The sequence below is a fragment of the Pan troglodytes genome, chromosome 10 (assembly GCF_028858775.2).
Source record: "Pan troglodytes isolate AG18354 chromosome 10, NHGRI_mPanTro3-v2.0_pri, whole genome shotgun sequence".
Taxonomy (NCBI): domain Eukaryota; kingdom Metazoa; phylum Chordata; class Mammalia; order Primates; family Hominidae; genus Pan; species Pan troglodytes.
In genome coordinates this window covers 91,796,588-91,815,095 of record NC_072408.2, presented here as the reverse complement: position 1 = coordinate 91,815,095, position 18,508 = coordinate 91,796,588, and the positions used below count along the sequence as shown (strand labels likewise).

The following is an 18,508-nucleotide window of genomic DNA, read 5'->3' as shown; positions in this document are numbered from 1 at the left end:
GACAGGTGGGGATTATTACAATTCAAGGTGAGATTTTGATGGGGATACACAGCCAAACTATATCAGTTTTCTTATAGGATTTTAATAGTTGGAGGCCTTACATTTAAATCTTTAATTTATCTTGAGTTAATTTTTGTATATTATGATAGGTAGGGGTCTAGTTTCGCTTTTTTCTGTACATGGACAGCTAGCTGTCCCAGCAACATGTATTAAATAGGGTGCATCTTTCCATTGATTATTTTTGTTGACTTTGTCAAAGATTGGATGGTTGTAGGTGGAAAGTTTTTTCATGGGTTCTCTGTCCTGTTCCATTGGTCAATATGTCTGTTTTTGTACCAATACCATGTTGTTTGGGCTACTGTAGCAGTATATTATAGTTTGAAGTCAGGTAGTGTGATGCCTCCAGCTTTGTTTTTTCTGCTTAGGATTGCTTTGGCTACTCAGGCTCTTTTTGAGTTCTATAAGAGTTTTAGATTTTTTTTCCCCTAATTCTGTTAAAAAAAAAATGCCGTTGGTAGTTTGGTAGGAATAGTGTTGAATCTGTAAATTGCTCTGGGCAATATGGACATTTTGATAATATTGATTCTTCCAATTCATGAGCATGAAATATTTTTCTACGTATTTGTATCATCTCTGATTTATTTTTGCAGTTTTTTATACTTCTTTTTTTATGGAACTTTTAACTCCTTGGTTAATGTATTCCTAGGTATTTTAATCTTTTTGTGGCTATTGCAAATTAGATAAATTTTTGATTTGGCTCTCAACTTGAACATTATTGCTGTATAAAAATGCTACTGAGGGCCAGCCACAGTGTTTCACACCCGTAATCTCAGCACTTTGGGAGGCTGAGGTGGGTAGATCACATGAGGTTATGAGTTTGAAACCAGCCTGGCAAAGATGGTGAAACCTTGTCTCTACTGAAAAAAAAAAAAATAGCCAGGCGTAGTAGCGCAGGCCTGTAGTCCCAGCTACTTGGGAGGCTGAAGCAGGAGACTCACTTGAACCCAGGAGGCCGAGGTTGCAGTGAGCTGAGTTCATGCCACTGGACTCCACCCTGGTAGACAGAGTGAGATGCCATCAACAACAACAACAAAAAAAAAAGAAAGAAAGAAAAAAAAAAAAAGTAAGAAAGTAAGAAAAAGAAAAAAAGAAATGCTACTGAGAAGCCAGGCATGGTGACTCCTGCCTGTAAGCACTTTGGGAGGCCAAGTCAGGTGCATAATTTGAGCTGAAGAGCACAAGACCAGCCTGGTCAACATGGTGAAACCCCATCTATATTGGTTGATTTTCATGCTGCTGATAAAGACATATCTGAAACTGGGAACAAAAAGAGGTTTAATTGGACTTTCAGTTCCACATGGCTGGGGAGGCCTCAGAATCATGGCAGGAGGTGAAAGGCACTTCTTACATGGCTGTGGCAAGAGAAAAAATGAGGAAGAAGCAAAAGCGCAAATCCCTGATAAACCCATCATATCTCATGAGACTTATTCACTATCATGAAAATAACATGGGAAAGACCATCCCCCATGATTCAATTACCTCCCGCTAGGCCTCTCCTACAACATGCAGGAATTCTGGGAGATACAATTCAAGTTGAGATTTGGGTGGAGACACAGCCAAACCATATCACCATTGAAAGAAGGAAAGAAGGAAAGAAAGAAAGAAAGAAAGAAAGAAAGAAAGAAAGAAAGAAAGAAAGAAAGAAAGAAAGAAAGATTGATTTTGTATCCTGAAACTTTACTGAAGTTCTTTATCAGTCCTAGAAACCTATGTATGGGTGGAATCTTTAGGGTGTTCTAGGTATAGAATCACATCATCAGTAAAGAGAAATGCAGCCTGAGCTCTGCTTCTGCCTACTCTGCAGGCAGTTTCCCCCACCAATTCAATTGACTATGGGGATTGTGGAATCTCTTGTAGTGAGGATCCCAGAGGTCCACAATGGGAGTGTGTTGTCCTGCAGTTCCTTCCCTTACCCCTTCCTAATTACCTTTTCAGGGATGGGAGCTGGCCCTGGTGCTCAGCAACTCTATTCAGAGTTCCCAGCTTCCTGTCTCTTCCATCTCAGTGTTTCTGTTGCATGTCTGTCAACTTTCAGTGTTTTCTCTTAAAAGATCTGTTCAAAATGTGATGGTTTACTCAATATTTTGGTTTCTTTCAGTGAGAGAGTTGCTTCCCAGCTGTGTCTAATAGGCCATCTTGTCTCATCATACCACTCCTATTTCATTCCAGCATCAGATCAGTCACATCTGAGCACGTTAGTTTTTTTTGTAAAAATGTCCTATTGCTTTCCATGCGTTGGTTCATTCTGTTTCCATTGCTTAAGCCTCCTACAAATCTGTTGGTAGAAACCTAATGTCCTTTACAGACCACTGAGAAGCAGAAAAGTGGAGTGATCAATGCATAATTTTGGAGTCAGATGGTCTTGGTTCAAATCATGCCACTTATTATGTGATGTTAAGCAAGTTTCTTCACCTTTCTGTAGTTCAGTTTCCTTATTCAAAATATACATATAATAAAAAATAACCCTATGAATTAGGTATTACTATGTTAGGATTAAATGCTTTGATGTTTACAAAGTATTTAAGAATGTGACCTAATGCCTTGTAAAGGAATTTTATTCACATATTGGTAAAATAAACAAATTATACTGAATTCCTAATTGCTCTGAGGAATATAGGATATTTGTATCTTAATTGCTCTGAGGAATATTCATGATATGCCAGTCACTGGAATCCATGAAGTAAGGGTGACAGAGTAGACTTTGAGAGAGAAGTGTTTTCATGTCTTAAGAAGCTGGACTGAACTGGTCTCCTAGTCTCCTGGAACAGCTTAAATGGGGTAAGTTACTACTGTGCCTGATTTCAGGAACACCTCAGAGGGACATTCTTTTAAAAAGTCTAGAATAATTTCACACAAAAATTCATCAAATTCTACCAGTCACCTCAAAATGAACTGTGAACAAAACAGACACAGCATTAGGAAGTTTGCTTTTCAGGTATGTAGGGGTTTGCAAGAAAAAAAAATACTTTTAGTGTTTACTTCTGAATTTACCAGTGTTTGACTTTGAGTTATATTATTTTCTTCTAAATCCAACCAGCTAGGGTGATTGGGCCTCTTGGTCCTCTGAACTCAGAGGGCTTAAAATGAGACTAGAAAAATATCTTGGTATCTCCCCACACTTCCACCCTGCCTCTAAGTGCCCCATAGAAACACTTCTTTTACTCTATAGTCCTCCAGTCTATTGAGCCCTCCACATCCTCGCTAATCATACTGCCAACTAAAGAATGACAGGTTCATAAATTTGGAAAGCAGAGCTTTATTTCTTATAAAGGGTTGCAGCCTGCAAGTGGCCATTTTCACAGCCTGGGAAGCATAGCCTCTGGGCAGAGGCCAGAAACAGGCACTTGAGGAGGCTCAGAAGAATAAGACAGATGTATGCTGAATGGGTGGCTACATATACATATTCAATGAGCTATAGAAGGAGTCATGAATGTCATAAATATTTCCAAAAGGAGAAACATGCACATGCACAATTGGCCTCATGCCTCTTCATGGGTCCAAGGGTGGAGTTTTTGGCTGTCTAAAAAACGTGAAAGAGAAGACAGGAAGATACTTAATGTGGATCCTCTGTAGACTGTCCAGAATCACTCCATAGTTGCTGGTGTCTTATTAAGAAGGAATGCAGGTCAGTTGTGTTGAAACTGCAAAAGGGAGGAGCAGCAGTTGAAATCAGAACCAGTTTAAATCAGTTGGTTGAAATTGGTGATGGAATCTTTTGAAAGGGATGATTTCTGTTTATCCCTTAGGAAAGAAAGCCTAATGGTGGATAGCAAATTAGGGATTATAATGAGGCATGCCCAACCTCCTATGCCATCATGGCTGGAACTCAGCTTCCAAGGTTTCTCTGGGGTCCCTTTGGCCAAGAAGAGATATGTTAGGGGTGCTTAGAATTTTTTTCTATTTGTCAACACCCACCTCCTGTCCTCATCTCTTTTTTAACTTAGATTCAGGATTCATTAGTAACATCTTTCAACCACCCTTCTCTCACCCTTGATTTCAGTAGCTAAGTCTACGCTGACTCTGGTGTAGTTGAAGTTTGCTGGATAAAATATTACAACTGCACAGAACAGAATAAAATTACGATAACTGACATTAAATCAACACTCAGTATTTCTTGACAATACTAGTGGATTTCTGATAAGGTCCATCTCTTACAGGGAATATTACTGTGAGTAGGGTTTGAGAAGTGGATTTTATAGGATTTGTAAAAATGATAATAAATAATGAATATGTAAATACATGTTCCCTGTTTATTGACTTAGTGGAAGCCTATTTTTATCCTTAGGCCAGTATGTTATAGCAGAAAAACACCACACATTTATGAACGAAATGACCTGAATTTGAGCCCTGGATCCACTTCTAGACTCTTGAGTCACATAATTGCTTGAGCCTCAGAAGCTTCTTCCCACCTAACTTACTTCAAATGACTCCAATGGCATATGAAATGTTTTGGAAGTACTCTGTCCTTACTGCAGAATGAGGTGCAGAAGGAATTCAGGTATGGCTGTCTTCATGTGCAGTTGCAATTCTCTCAGTCTTCAACTATGAGCTATGAACAGCAGCAACTCTAATTTAAAAGCTGTTTAAAAATATCTGTCTTCACAAATCTTTCATTAAAATGTCTCCCAAAAGCTCAGTGCATTCCATAAAATTCTTCTTAAATCCTTGCTATACTTCAATGAAAAAATGCCAAGGGAAAATTTATTTTTTCTTTAAATATCATTGTATTAGATTTGGACTTGAGATACATTTTTTGCTTAGATTTTTTTAGTTCCTGAAATTTTATTATGGTGTTTATGTTGTTGTTCTATTTCAGCACAAATTGTCTAAAACCAACTGGGTGCACTGCAATTCAATTCTGCAGCTGACCAATTGGAGTTAGCACAGATTCCACAGATTATAAGACTTGGTCCCTAAGAAGGCTGCCCTGACTTGATACACTACAGCCACACTTTAGAGTTATCAGGAGACACTCATACTTCTTATGACTGACTGGCTATAAATTCAGAGGTTTCCATGACTCTAAATCAGTTTTGATAACTTGCTAAAAGGACACAGAAATCAGGAAAGCACTATACCTATGATTACAGTTGTATTACAAAGGACATAAATCAGGAGAGCCAGCCAAATGAAGAACACATACAGTGCAACCTAGAAAGAAACACAAGGCTTCTATGAACTCATCCTACGGAATCAGAGCACATCACCCTCCTGCCACATCAGTGTATTTACCAACCAGGAAGATAATCAATTTTTGATGTCCAGAGTCATTATTGCAGTTTCATTAAGTAGGTATTATTGGTTAAATCATTGAGCACCTGATTGAATTCAACTTCCAGCCTTTCTTTTTTCCCCTGATGTTGGAACTTGGGCTGATACCATGTGAGTCAAAGCTCCAATCCCTTTATCACATGGTTGGTTTTTTGGCAGTGGCTTATGCCCATCACAAATCATCTGGCTAACAGAAGCCAATAGTAATGACCATCATAGGTCATCTCATTAACATAAATTATCAAAGCCTGCTGTGAATAACAAAGAAATACTATCACTTGGAAAATCCCAATAATTTATTGTTTCCTAGGAACCAGAGGCAAATGCCAGTCAAATTCTTTATAATTTAACAGCTATTTTTTTATTACTAATAGAAATGCCCATAAACAGGTGGGATTTATTGGTATATGAATGTAACATAGACAGCACATAATATTTACTACTATGTGTTGGCTGACAGTTCATATAAATCAAAGTAGCTTGGTCTGCAGCTCTATACTCCATCAATTCTGTCACCTCTCTAGGCAGTTATTTAAATTTAATGCCTCAGGTTTTTTAAAATAATGACAACAAAATATCTACCTCCTTATTAATTATTTGTTACCCATCCTGGCCTTTGTTAGTTTCTAGGCTCTATCAAGGCTCCCCTTCCCTCCAAAAATTAGAGAAAAATATGTCCAACTATGTTGAGTTTTTGAGGGAATGAGAAATAAGTATTAGGATCCAGTATGCACTGAGTGGCCAGCCACAAGTGCATCTGGTGAGAGAAAGGTAAAAGGAAGCTCTTATTGGTAACATGGGAAAAGTTCACATAAGCTACTTATAAACAGAGTTTATTGGTTCTAGAGACTCAAAGACAGAGTTGTTGTCAGTTCATTGGCGGAGATGCCATTACTGGGCAAATATTCTTTCCAGAACATCTTATCCGAATTACTACAGTCCTAAAGAAAATCTAGTAATAAGTCTTGTCATAGGAGTATATGAATATGTGTGAAACGTACACGCTGTGGAAAACAGGAAACATGTGAAGGATGTGAAAGGATTTCTTGTGGGGTTTTTAGAAAGTCCTTGGAAACAATTTCTTAGTTAAGCATGTTTGTATGAGCCCATCTCCTTTGTGCCTTCTCAGTCCTATTTTGTCTGGATCTAGCAAAAGTGATTTTATCCTATTATCTGCAGATTTCACAGATCAATGTCATAGATGTTGTCTTGTTTATTTTTAAACCCTTTCTGTTGCACATGGGAGGTGACAAATATGAGTTCAAGGGATTTTCATGGAATCCTAACCCAAAGAGATGACCATTATTTTGTCTTAATTACTTCAGTTACCTTCATTTGGTTCAAAGGGGTGGGAAGATTTGGGAATCAAGGGAAATTTTATTAGCATTCTTTCACAAAATAAGAAATGGAAAACTCAGCTCAAACTGGTTCAGTCAAAATAAGGGATGTAATTTCTCTTGCAGCTCATGGATAGTTCTGCCTTCTGTTGTAGTTGGTTTGCTAATGAAAAAAAAAAATTAAGTCCTGTAAAACATTTTAAAGAGCTTTATTCTGAGCCGATATGGTGACCATGCCTCAGGAACACAGTTTCAATAGGTCCTGAGAAAGTGCACACAAGGCAGTTGGGTTGCAGTATGGTTTTAAACATTTTAGGGAGACAGAAATTACAGGTAAAATCTTAACTCAATATACGGAAGTTGTACATTGGTTTGGCCTGAAAAGGTGGGACATCTCAAAGCTGGGATTTTTAAGTCATAAGATGTTTTTAAGGATTGTTAGTTTGGCATTTGGTTAAAGGAGCTAAGCTTTGTCTAAAGACTTGAAGTCAGTTAAAAGGAATGCTTTAGTTAAGGCAAGGGGGTCTGCTATCTGTCATGTGATGCCATACCAGACTCACCTTGGAATGTAAGCCACATTATACCAGGTGTATAATTTTAAAAAACTGTTCAATGAGATTTTATGGTTGTAGGGCCTGACTGAACCCTTGCCTTCCATGGCCTTAGGCTTTGTTTATAACTTGTTATCTTATTCACACAAAGAGCGTTCTGTCAGTCTCATGACCTCTATTTTTAACTTAATGTTTGTCAGTTGTGCTTAAACTCCAAAAAGAAGGGGGTATAACCAGGCATGTCTTTTTTTTTTTTTTTTTTTAAGTTTCCTTGAGCTGAAGTCTTGCTCATTTCTCCTAGGCTGGAGTGCAATGGTGCAATCTCCCCTCCTGGGTTAAACGGTGCGAACTTCAGCCTCCTGGGTTCAAGTGATTCTCCTGCCTCAGCCCCCTGAGTAGTTGGGATTATAGGCACCTGCCACCACTCCCAGCTAATTTTTGTATTTTTGGTAGAGACGGGGTTTCACCTTGTTGGCCAGGGTGGTCTCGAACTTCTGACCTCAGGTGATCCGCCCGCCTCGGCCTCCCAAAGTGCTGGGATTACAAGCATGAGCCACTGCACCTGGCAACAAGGCATGTCTGATAAGTCTTCTGATCATGGCCAAGAACTCAGTTTTTAAGGTTTATCTAGGGTTCCCTTGGCCAAGAGTGGGTCCATTCAGTCAGTTGAAGAGCTTAGAATTATATTTTTTAGTTTACAGGTTTATTATAGAACCAACAGGTCCATATGCCCACTGTGCAGTTACAGACCAATACACTGAGACAGCAGGGTTTGTAGCAGTGGAAGAGTTTAATGATCAAAGAGAGGCCTAGTAAGGAGACAAGAAGAGACCCTTACATCTGTCTCCTTGAGGACTTCTGGGCTGAGATTTTTAAGCGGATTGTGAAGGGCTAGGGACTGGAAAATTGGGGTCATTAATTGGTTAAGGTAAGGGGGATGAAATCATCAGGTTGTGGAAACTACATTTCTTTTGGTGTGTCAGCTCCTCATAGGGTCTTTTAGATCAGCTGGAATTCATGACATCCTTCAGTCCAGCTAGCATCAGTAGTTTCATTAGTATGCAGGACCTGAATGAATATCTCTAATGGAAAATGTAACTTTTCATAATGTTTAAGTTGTCATCTATAGAACATTTAGGGAGAGCTGTAATCTTGTGACCAGGTTTATGTGATTCTAGGGTGGGGGTGGAGTAGGCAGGAAACAACTATTAGGAAGTGGGTCAGAGATCAAGTTTACCTAATGATTAATGCTAAGTTTGGTGCAATCTTGGTTTATTTTTGTTTCTCCACCTCCCTTCTTCCCTGACTAATTTTTATAATGTTTATAGGATTGGTTTCAGATTCAGGGCTTAAATGTCACTAGATGCAAGTCACCTTCTCCTATGGTGTCTCTATCTTCAGACTTCATTGATAGCTTCTACCAGTTTCAAGCTTTTTCCTAGTTGTACTGAGATGGCTGCAGAGAGACCTCAAATTTTTGTATTAACAATCCAGGAAAAGGTTAAAAGGGCTTTTATGTTCTAGGAACAAAAAAAAAAAAAAAAAAAAAAAGTATGCTCGATTGGGTTAGCTGCCTGTCCCTGAACTAACTACTTTTTCCAGGGAAGAATGGGATATATTATTAGCTTAAACCAATCAGATGCTGTACTTAGAACAGCACCTTGAGTTAACCTTATCTAAACCAAATTCAGTAAAAATGGTGAAGTGTGAATTCCTCATGAAAAACAGTTCAATTGTCTGAAGATGTGAGGAATGATTAATGCTGTTAAGGCAATTTACAAATTTCCATTTCAGCCACTGTCTTGCAAATGGCACCCTCTTCCTTTCATCAGGAAGACTGACACTTCCTAGTGCCCGCCCTTCCCTCCTTCCCTCCCTCACTTCCTCCCTCCCTCCCTACCTATCTCCTTCCTTCCTTCCTTTCTTCCCTTTTTCTTTCCTTCCTTCTTTCCATCATATTTCTTTCATTCTGTCTCCCCACTGAACTACTGGCCAACTTTACTCCATTTCTTCCCACCTTTCTCTCTCTTATTCCCTCTCTCATTGTAGTTAGATCTTCCTTAATTGCATTTATAAAATTTTGTCAGAGTACAAAAGTAATTAACCAACAGATATTTATTGATCATAGAGTTGATCCTCCTTACCCTGGAGTAGTTTATTCAGAGATGAACTACCTTCCAGAAGAATTTTTCAATTAAATATATCCTTATTGCAAGGAACACAGAAGAAACTGATAGAAACACTTTCATCGTGTTTCAATCTTTTAAAATTGAATTGCCAATATGCAGGAAGGAGAGTATTCTTGACCTTGAATGCTCCATTCTCACCGTACAGCTTGATACATCATCCTAAAGATAAATCAGTCTGTCTTTAATAGCCTGAAACTAGATTTCACAACTCTCATTTGGCTTATGATGTTTACAAAAGCATTTGATTTTAATATGCGGTTGTTTTGTCAGTATAAACACTTTCTGACCTATATCCTTTCTTCTGTATAGCCTCCTCAGCTGGGGAGGAAATGCTACCATGGCAACATGTCAGCTGCTGCCACCTCTTCACAGCTTCAATCATCTATTCAAAAGCAATTAAAGTGTTCAAACCAACTTTTAGTAAAGTTTAGTGGCAGTACAAGTGACTTTAGCATCTTCTTGCCTCAAAAAATTATTTGTAGAAAATCTTGAGTTTCTTTAAATTACACTGCCTAATCACATGGAAAATTAGCTACATTTTAAATTTTACAAAATCTGTCTCTTGTGGGTGAACAACTTTTGCAAGGAACAAAACCCTCTCTGAAACAGTTTCATGAATCTTGTATGAACAGAGTGACATTTGATTTGCCACTCTAAAGTTACTTTTTTTTTTTTTTTGAAAATCACTAGTTTATCTCTTGACTTTATACTTTCATCACTAACCTTAGGAATTCTTTTCTTTCTTGATTTTTTTTTCACTAAGAAATGCAATTTTGTAAGTACATGAGTTAAAGCATACTCAGATATATGTTTAGATATGGTTGGGTTGCTTGCTCATAAGCTAACTGACTCATCTCATACAACACACCATATATATCTATTTCTATCCTCCATGTCTTTTAGTTTTTTGTTATTATTATTAATTTTTAAAATTTTACATTATTGTTTCTTGCTGCCTTCTGGAACAGTTCTTCAATCTGATCTTGCAACTCATCATTTCCTTCTTGAGCTGCTTCTATACTATTGTTTTTCACATTAACTTATTTCGAGTATTTCTTATTTTGAGTATTACCTCTGTTATTTCCTCTGACCACATTTCCTTGGGACAATCAGTGTCTTCCCTTAAACTTTAAAAGTTGGAAGCAATAGCCTAGATCATAGATTGTTAAAGGTGCTAAATTAGGAAGCACAGTAGATTTCACAGTTATAAACTCGAAACTTGTAATAAACAACAATTGCTTATTGTATTCTACTCTGAAGATCATCCATAGTAATCACATTAACTCATTAGAGCAGACACAGGCTAAAACCTGGTTTTGGGCCCTTTCTCACATCTGTTATAATAACATAACATAACTCTAGAGACAAAAATAACCAGAAGCCAGAGGACTACCACTACTAGAGTGGAAAAGGGAAAGAAAAATTGAGCAGCATATGCCATCTAAGGTAGCATTATTATAACACATAAATCAAGAATTTAAAATAAGCCTGATAAATATACTTAAGGAGACAAAAAATATAGGATCAATTTGAAACTAGAACAAAATATTCCCCCCAAATTCCAAGTGAAAATATAAAGTATGAAAAATAAGTATTTGGGAAAAGCAGTCAATGGAAGAAAAATTAGCAAACATACTGATGGAGAATAAACTAGTAAATCGAAAAGTTCAGAATGAAAAACTCTCCCAGAATGAAGCTAAAGTATACTACACAAAAGAAAAGCCAAGAGGTATGGAAGATAAACCAAGAAGTGACAAGTTTAGAAAGTAAAGAGGCCCCAAAAAGCAAAAGGAGAAAAATAAAGAGAGCAAAATATTTCACTTTGGAAGTGTTCATCGGTGTCAAACAGAGATGCAGTGATTGAAAGTGTTGAGATAAAATTTCATAATGTGCAGAAGATATTATCATGTTTTTTTTAAAAAAAGCAATAGAACCAATGGCAACACTTTTTGAAGTAATGAGGTAATTGAGGCAGTTTTCTAGGTTCAAAATCTATCCTATTTGCTTTACCAATCATAATGAATTACAAAATCTAATAAGAGGCACCACTTATAATAGTAACAATATCTATACAGTATGTTTCAATTAAAATCATCCAGAATGCAAAAAACTCTACAGAGAAAACTTAAAACTTTTTAAAAAGAAACATAGAAGACAATAGGAAAAATAGGAGTTCCATGCTCTTGGATGGAATGATATCATTTCCTCACAAATTAGTTCATCCATTTAATACAATCCCAATACAAATTCCAGTTGAACATGTTTTTGTTTATATTCTCTTGCATTTTTTAATCTGTAATTCCTTTTTCTTTTTCTCTTCTTACGTTGCTCCTAGTAGAGAAAAGAAAGCAAGATGTCATGCCCAGCATATTCTTTGTAGACTCTTTTTTAACACTGAAAATTGAAAATTATTTCCAACTTCCTTTTCCTTAAGTCCACAGTAACATTATGCTTCGCCTGCCCAGGGTCCTTTCCCAGGCTGAACCCCTAAACTGAGCTTTATTTATGCTTTACTCTCCATTCAAAATGAAAGCTCAGATGGCATTAAACAATGTATTCAAGAATAAACTGAAAAATATTTTTCTCAGAGTCATTACTTATTGTTCTGTACACAAACCTAAATTTTTCAGAAGAAGTAAAATAGGTTGGCAAACAAGATCGTCAGCAACTTTTGAATCTGTGGATTCAAATGAATTGGGCTTTGCTGTACTATGTTAGAGACTGATGTTTCTGTCTCCACTTCCTTTTCTCGATTTCTTCTACATAAGTCTTAGCTAGACTTATGCCTACCTAGCTTAGGCTACAATTCCTAGCTTCTCTTTCTGCTAAGGTGGTGGATGTAATCACTTTCTCGTCAATGAATACAATTGGAAGTTATGTTTTCAACTATGGGGTCATGCCCATAAAAATAAAAGTTTGTACCCTATCTCCCTTCCCCTTCCCACAGCTGAAATGTGGATGTGGTGGTAAATTACCTTTTGCTATGTGGACGAGGACCATATTTTAGGGGTGACAGAGCAATAAGATGGAAAATATCTGAGTCTCTAATAGTGAAGTCTCTGATAGCGAAGATGGCATGCGAACCCAGGAACATGGGACCAGACCACCAATTAAAAGAGAAACCTCTTTTAAGTTACTCTATGTTTAGTTTCTTCTTATAGAGTTTAGCTTTTTATCTTTTAATCTTTTTTTTTTTTATCTTTTTTGAGACAGGGTCTCTCTGTTGCATAGGCTGGAGTGTAGTGGTGCCTCACAGCTCACTGCAACCTTGAACCCCCTGGGCTCAAGCAATTCTCCCACCTCAGTCTCCTGAGTAGCTAGAACTATAGGTGTGTGCCATCATACCTGACTATATATAGATATATATATATTTTTAAAGAAATAGGGTCTTATTTTGTTGCCCAGGCTGGTCTCAAACTCGTGACTTCAAGCAATCCTCCCACCTTGGCTTCCCAAAATGCTGGAATTACAGGCATAAGCCATTGTGTGCCAGGCCTTAGCTTTTATCTTATCATTCATAATTTACCTCCATAATTTGGTGTGTGAATCTTTGTTTGGAAGCAATGAAATAAATAAATAATGAAACACTGTCCCTTTCATACCTCCCATAGGAGTGAATTGTATCAATGGATATAGTTGAGCATTGAGCTAAAACTCCAGCTTTATGCACATGCTGTATATGTGTGTTTCTGTGCACACATATGTGTAGATTTAAAATTCTTTGAATTATTACTTTAAAAAACCGAAGCTGTGACAAAGGTAGGTATAGTACTAGAGTTTAGTAAAGAAACATCATTTTATGTATAAGCTTTCAGCTTTCTACATATTTAAAAATCTCCTCTTAAGATTTAAGAAGTGTATCTTATGTTTTCAAAACTGTTTTTAACAGTAGTTTAAAATTTTTAAATTTGTTAATAACCGTGTAGTTTGAGTGAGTTAATACTTTTTCTTAAGAAAAAAACAAAGTCTGGGTAGAATAATGACTGAATATGTGTAAATAAAATGCAAAAGTTTAGGATATTTTAACCAATATGCATCTTAAATATTCTTTAACTGTAATTACATAAATTATCTCATTTTCCCTTCACAACAACATTTTCCACAGATAAGGAAACTGAGGCAGAGAGGCATGAAGTAACTTGCACAGTAACCTGCTTTTAGGACGTGAAAAGATCTGGGATTTGAACAAGCAGTCTGACTACAGAGTAACCTTTTCAACTTCTATTCTCTGAAGGTTGTTACCAGCTAAGCACCAGTCATGGGATTTACTGACGGCTAAGATTTGAGAAACACTGGAGCAAAAGTGTTCAAAAGCTCCCTTTTCTATGAAAACAGTAACTTATGAAAGGTTGTTTCTAAATTCATTTGTTTATAATGACATAGCAGTGTTGCACTAGTGAATGTTCCTTTTATTGGGAACAAGCAGAGGTGACATACTTTTGTTCTGAAAAGTAGCTTCAAATCTATGAAAGTTTTTTATTTGTTTGTTTTGTTTTGTTTTGAGACAAAGTCTTGCTCTGTTGCCCAGGCTGGAGGGCAGTGGCGCTATCTCAGCTCACTGCAACCTCCACCTCCTGGATTCAACTGATCGTCCTGCCTCAGCCTCCCAAGTAGCTGGGATTACAGGCGCACACCACCATGCCCAGCTAACTTTTTGTTTTTTAGTAGAGACTGGGTTTCACCGTGTTTCCCAGGCTGTTCTAGAACTCCTGAGCTCAGGCAATCCACCCACCTCGGCCTACTAAACTGCTAGGATTACAGGTGTGAGCCACCACGCCCGGCCTTGAAAGTTTGCAAGTTAGAGAAGTTTGTAAAAAGAGGAGCTCCTGATTATGACAAAGTAATGGCTAGTGGCTAGGACAAATTACAAATGAATGTAATCAGACTTAGTATGTAGACTTGGAGTAGGATCACATTTAATTATAATTCCCCTAAGACACGGGCATGAAATGGAATAAGCAATTTTTTTAAGCTAGTATTCCATTAATTATAGTCCCTTAAACTACTTATTGATAATTTATTAGATATTTGAGTTGGATTAGTAGATATTTTATTTTTAAGATGATAGACATTTAAATTAGAATTCAAATAAGAATTTTGTTATCAGGAGACTAGTGAAATGTGCAGAGAATTAGGAATTGGATATTTCATCTTTGAACTCTGTCTGTATAAACCACTTAATAGCTGTGAGACAATGGACAAATACATGGCCTCTCTGACTCTACATTTCTAAAACCCTAATTTAATAAAATTTATCTCTGAGCATCATTATCACTATTAAATAAACTAATATAGTTAAGTTACCTAATATTGTGCAGGACTCACAATATGTGCTTAAAATGTCTTTATCCTTAACAGCATCCTCATTCCTCTAGTACAAAACTTGCTTCTGTATATTGCCCAATTTTATTACGTAAAAATCCTATTACCAATTAATAGAGCTGTCTCTATATAAATTTAGATTCACAGAGCCATATTTATTAAATAAGGTTTGACATTAGTTCATATATAGGCATTGAGGAATGTTAAAATAAGCAGTTGTATAAAATACAATATATGTATTTTAAAATGTTCTTGAATATATCTTGAAGATATGAGGATCTCAAAAGAAATTTCTCTCAAGTGTCAGAGCCAGGAAAGACTGCTATACATATTATATTTTCATATATGCAATATACAGTGTGATTCTTTATTTTTACAATTTCTTATGAACCTTACTTATTTATTTTAACTATGGTGCCTCTAACTTCTCCCTCCACTGGATCCTTCCTAGGCTAAAAATGTAAGCTAAAGAAGCGTGGGGGAAAAGAGACTCCAAAATAAAGACATTAGTAATAAGATAAATGCTTATTTCTCTCTTACCTAATTTGTGTGGTGATGAACTGCAGGCTGTCTCTGATACATTCAGTAACCCTCCATATGATGGAATTAAGTCCCCACGATTTTACCACATTATATATAGCCTGTGAAAGAGGGAAAGGGAAGAAGTGGAGAGCACAAAGTTTGCTTTTAACTAAGCCTTGTGGAGGTTGCGAAGATCACTTTCACTCGTATACCCCTGGCTAGGGTCTACAGCCATACTTAGCTGCAAGGGAAGTTAAGAAATTTAGTCTCTAACTCAGTGGCCATGTGCCAAGCTAACACTTTTTATAGAAAAAGAGAATAACTTTTGGAGGACAAGCAGCATCTGCCATACTTCTAATCAATGGTTAAGCTTATTCAAATTTCTTCTACCTTAAGAAAAAAAAAAGCAAAGTTAAACTCAAAAATTTAAAACTTTTTATTATCTCTTCTTTTCTTTCAAGCTATCTTATCTTGTTATTCCCATTGGTAGCCAAACTTCTCAAGTGTTCTTTCCAATTACTATCTGTTTTCATATCTCTTCTTCATTTCTGAAGCTATCTGGCATTTTCTCTGCTCCTTATAAAACCAGTATGCCTCCTTCCATAGTTTTAATTACATAGTTAGGTCTAATTTCTTTAGTAATTCATTAGAGCATAATTATGGAGTCAGACACAGTTCTAGGTTATAGCAGTGAAAATAAGATCACTTGTTATCACTCTTATTAGAAAACAAAACTAAACATAACACTTGATTAATGTTGTATTTTACCATTTTGATGAGGACTAAGAGGAAAGACCATGGTAATTCCATGAAGCCACAAACACATGAGGCAAGGCTGGAACACATAAGGCAGGAACCACACCTGTTTTACCTGTATTCTCTTTCTAGTGACTAACACAATGTCTGACATAGAAACAGTACTAAATGAATATTTGTTGGAAAAATTAGAGAACTAAAACTTGTCATGTACTTATTGGTTTGACTTTTTGGAAGCTCAGAGTTCAAATGGACTGCTCATTTCTTGCAGTTGTACGAGACACTGTGATATTGAATGTGCATGCATACACACTTCCTTCTATCCAAGTGAATTAGTGGAGAAAAAGAGTAGGGGACAAGGCTTGGGTGAAAATATAGACTTAATTACTGAGTAGAAGCAATGGGAAATTAACACACTCTATTATAAACACCCCACGTTTCTCATCTCTAAGATGGGTATAATTTCACAATGAGGTAATATAAAGGAATTAGGTATCACAAATGCTCAGTATTTTGGGCTCTCCTAAAAATTGAACTATCTGGGAAGTGTAAAGTTCATCTATTGATTTTCTTCTTTACAATAGTAAATATACAATAGTAAAAGTGAAGGTATTTTCCCTTTTGAGATTTGTTCTCTCCACCATAGTTCTCTTCACAATAGACTATTAAATGCACTGAAACTTTGACTGAATAATTAAATGACCCAGAAGCATATTTCTTTACATGCTATTTATCTAGCACATGTCCTCATGTTGTCACGTCTGCATTTTTTTCTTTCTGGTTGAAGATATATAGCCAGAGTTTCTTAAAAACAGGGTGAATAAGTTGGGTTTGTTTACAAATGTACACTACAGAATTTTCTCTTTCCTACTTTTATTATTGAAGCTTCCAAAACTAAATATATATATACATATATATATGAGATAACTTACGGTTTTGCATTAGGCCTGATTATATATTATTCCATATATATGATTTTACAATGAATAATTCTATACATTTTACTCTGTTGTATGAACTACAGAAAATAATATCGTCTGAAAATCCATTTCTCTAGCTTTTTGAAAACGAGCATGGTAATAGTTAATAGAATTCTTAATCTTGTTCTTAACTGTGATGGCAACAGAGAAAGATGTGTGTGACATAGAACTACCCCCTTTCATGTCCAGCAACAGAGTAGGGTTTAACTTTATTTACTAAATGCAAATTATAACATGATGGTGCAAAAGAAGAAAATTATTATATCTGTTATACATGTACATAATTTAACTTAAACTTTATAATAACTTCTAGAAAATATACCTTTTATATTACCATAGTCTCTCACTCCAAATAGTTTTCTTGGCTTTTCTTTGTTACCTTCTTCTCTTTCCTTTCCAGTCGGCATTATCATTGCAATACACTTGAAAATTCCAGTTGTCTGGATCAATATTTCTGTCTGTTTCATTTTGCTTAAATCCTTCTACACACTGTTGCAGGCCAGCAGAGTCACATAAGCACTGTCACATGCTTTTTTGTTGCTAAGGGCAACACTACAGATGGCAAAAACTGGCTATCGTATGTCACGTTACACACACAAACACATGATGGTTGGAAAGAGCTTAAACATTTCAAAGGCAGTTTACCTTTAAGTTTTATGATTTTATATGCCGTGTAATCATGTGGCCTTTAAAATATGGTTCTAAATTCAGTTAAATAAAATTTATTTCCTTTCTATGTTAATGTGTAATCAATTCACTGCCTCTATGACTAGATAAAATGAAGAGTCAAAATGGGATTCATAACAAACTAAGACTTTTGCCTGAATAATGAGAATAGACTGTATAAACTCCTCGATTCTTCAGTTGCTGTTTCTCTTGATTTTAGATGGCAACTTGTACTCAACCTTATTTAAAAGACAATAAAAAATACATAAAATATGTAAAATACAAGGTCATATGTAGAAAAGGATATGGTCCAGTCGATATTAAACTTTAATTTTTAATTTTCATATTGCTGCATAGTTCATTGTATATGCTGTTTTTCCTGTGATTTTACTTCAAGTAAATGTGTCTCAGTCTTGGGGATCTCACATATTTAAAAAAAAAATTACTACTTAATATGCACATACAGATATATAAAAGCATAAATATATTTAAGTAGATGACAGCTATGGTATAAATACATATAAGTATATAAAATGATATAAAATGTTTTAAAATTCTAAATCCAAGTATTTTTTTTTTCTTTCAGTGTAAAGAAACCATTCTTTCATGGATCAGTAATTCTTAGTGTAAAGTTTTATCTGAATTTTGTTCATTCTGAACAGTTGTCAATCATTTTGGTGAAGAAAGTTGAACAGATTCTCTGAGAAAAAAACAATGTGATTTTCACATAACGAAAGTTGAATCTCAAGTTAAGTCTCCATGGACAAAGAGAATTGAAAAGTTGAAGCAATTTTTCAGCTAATTAAAGTGAGAGAGGATTGAGCACACTAACTAACCTAACTCACTGAGGCATT

General features: G+C 36.1%; 1 long non-coding RNA gene across 1 annotated transcript; it reads right to left on the bottom strand.

The window, feature by feature from the left end:
* Positions 1 to 9,500: 9,500 nt before the first annotated feature.
* LOC129136665 (uncharacterized) lies at positions 9,501 to 17,500 on the bottom strand. Its single transcript, XR_008538527.2, has 3 exons — positions 17,311 to 17,500; positions 15,271 to 15,371; positions 9,501 to 11,739 (listed from the first exon to the last, which is right to left on the bottom strand). It is a non-coding gene; the product is annotated as an uncharacterized LOC129136665 (long non-coding RNA).
* Between the last annotated feature and the right edge of the window lie 1,008 nt (positions 17,501 to 18,508).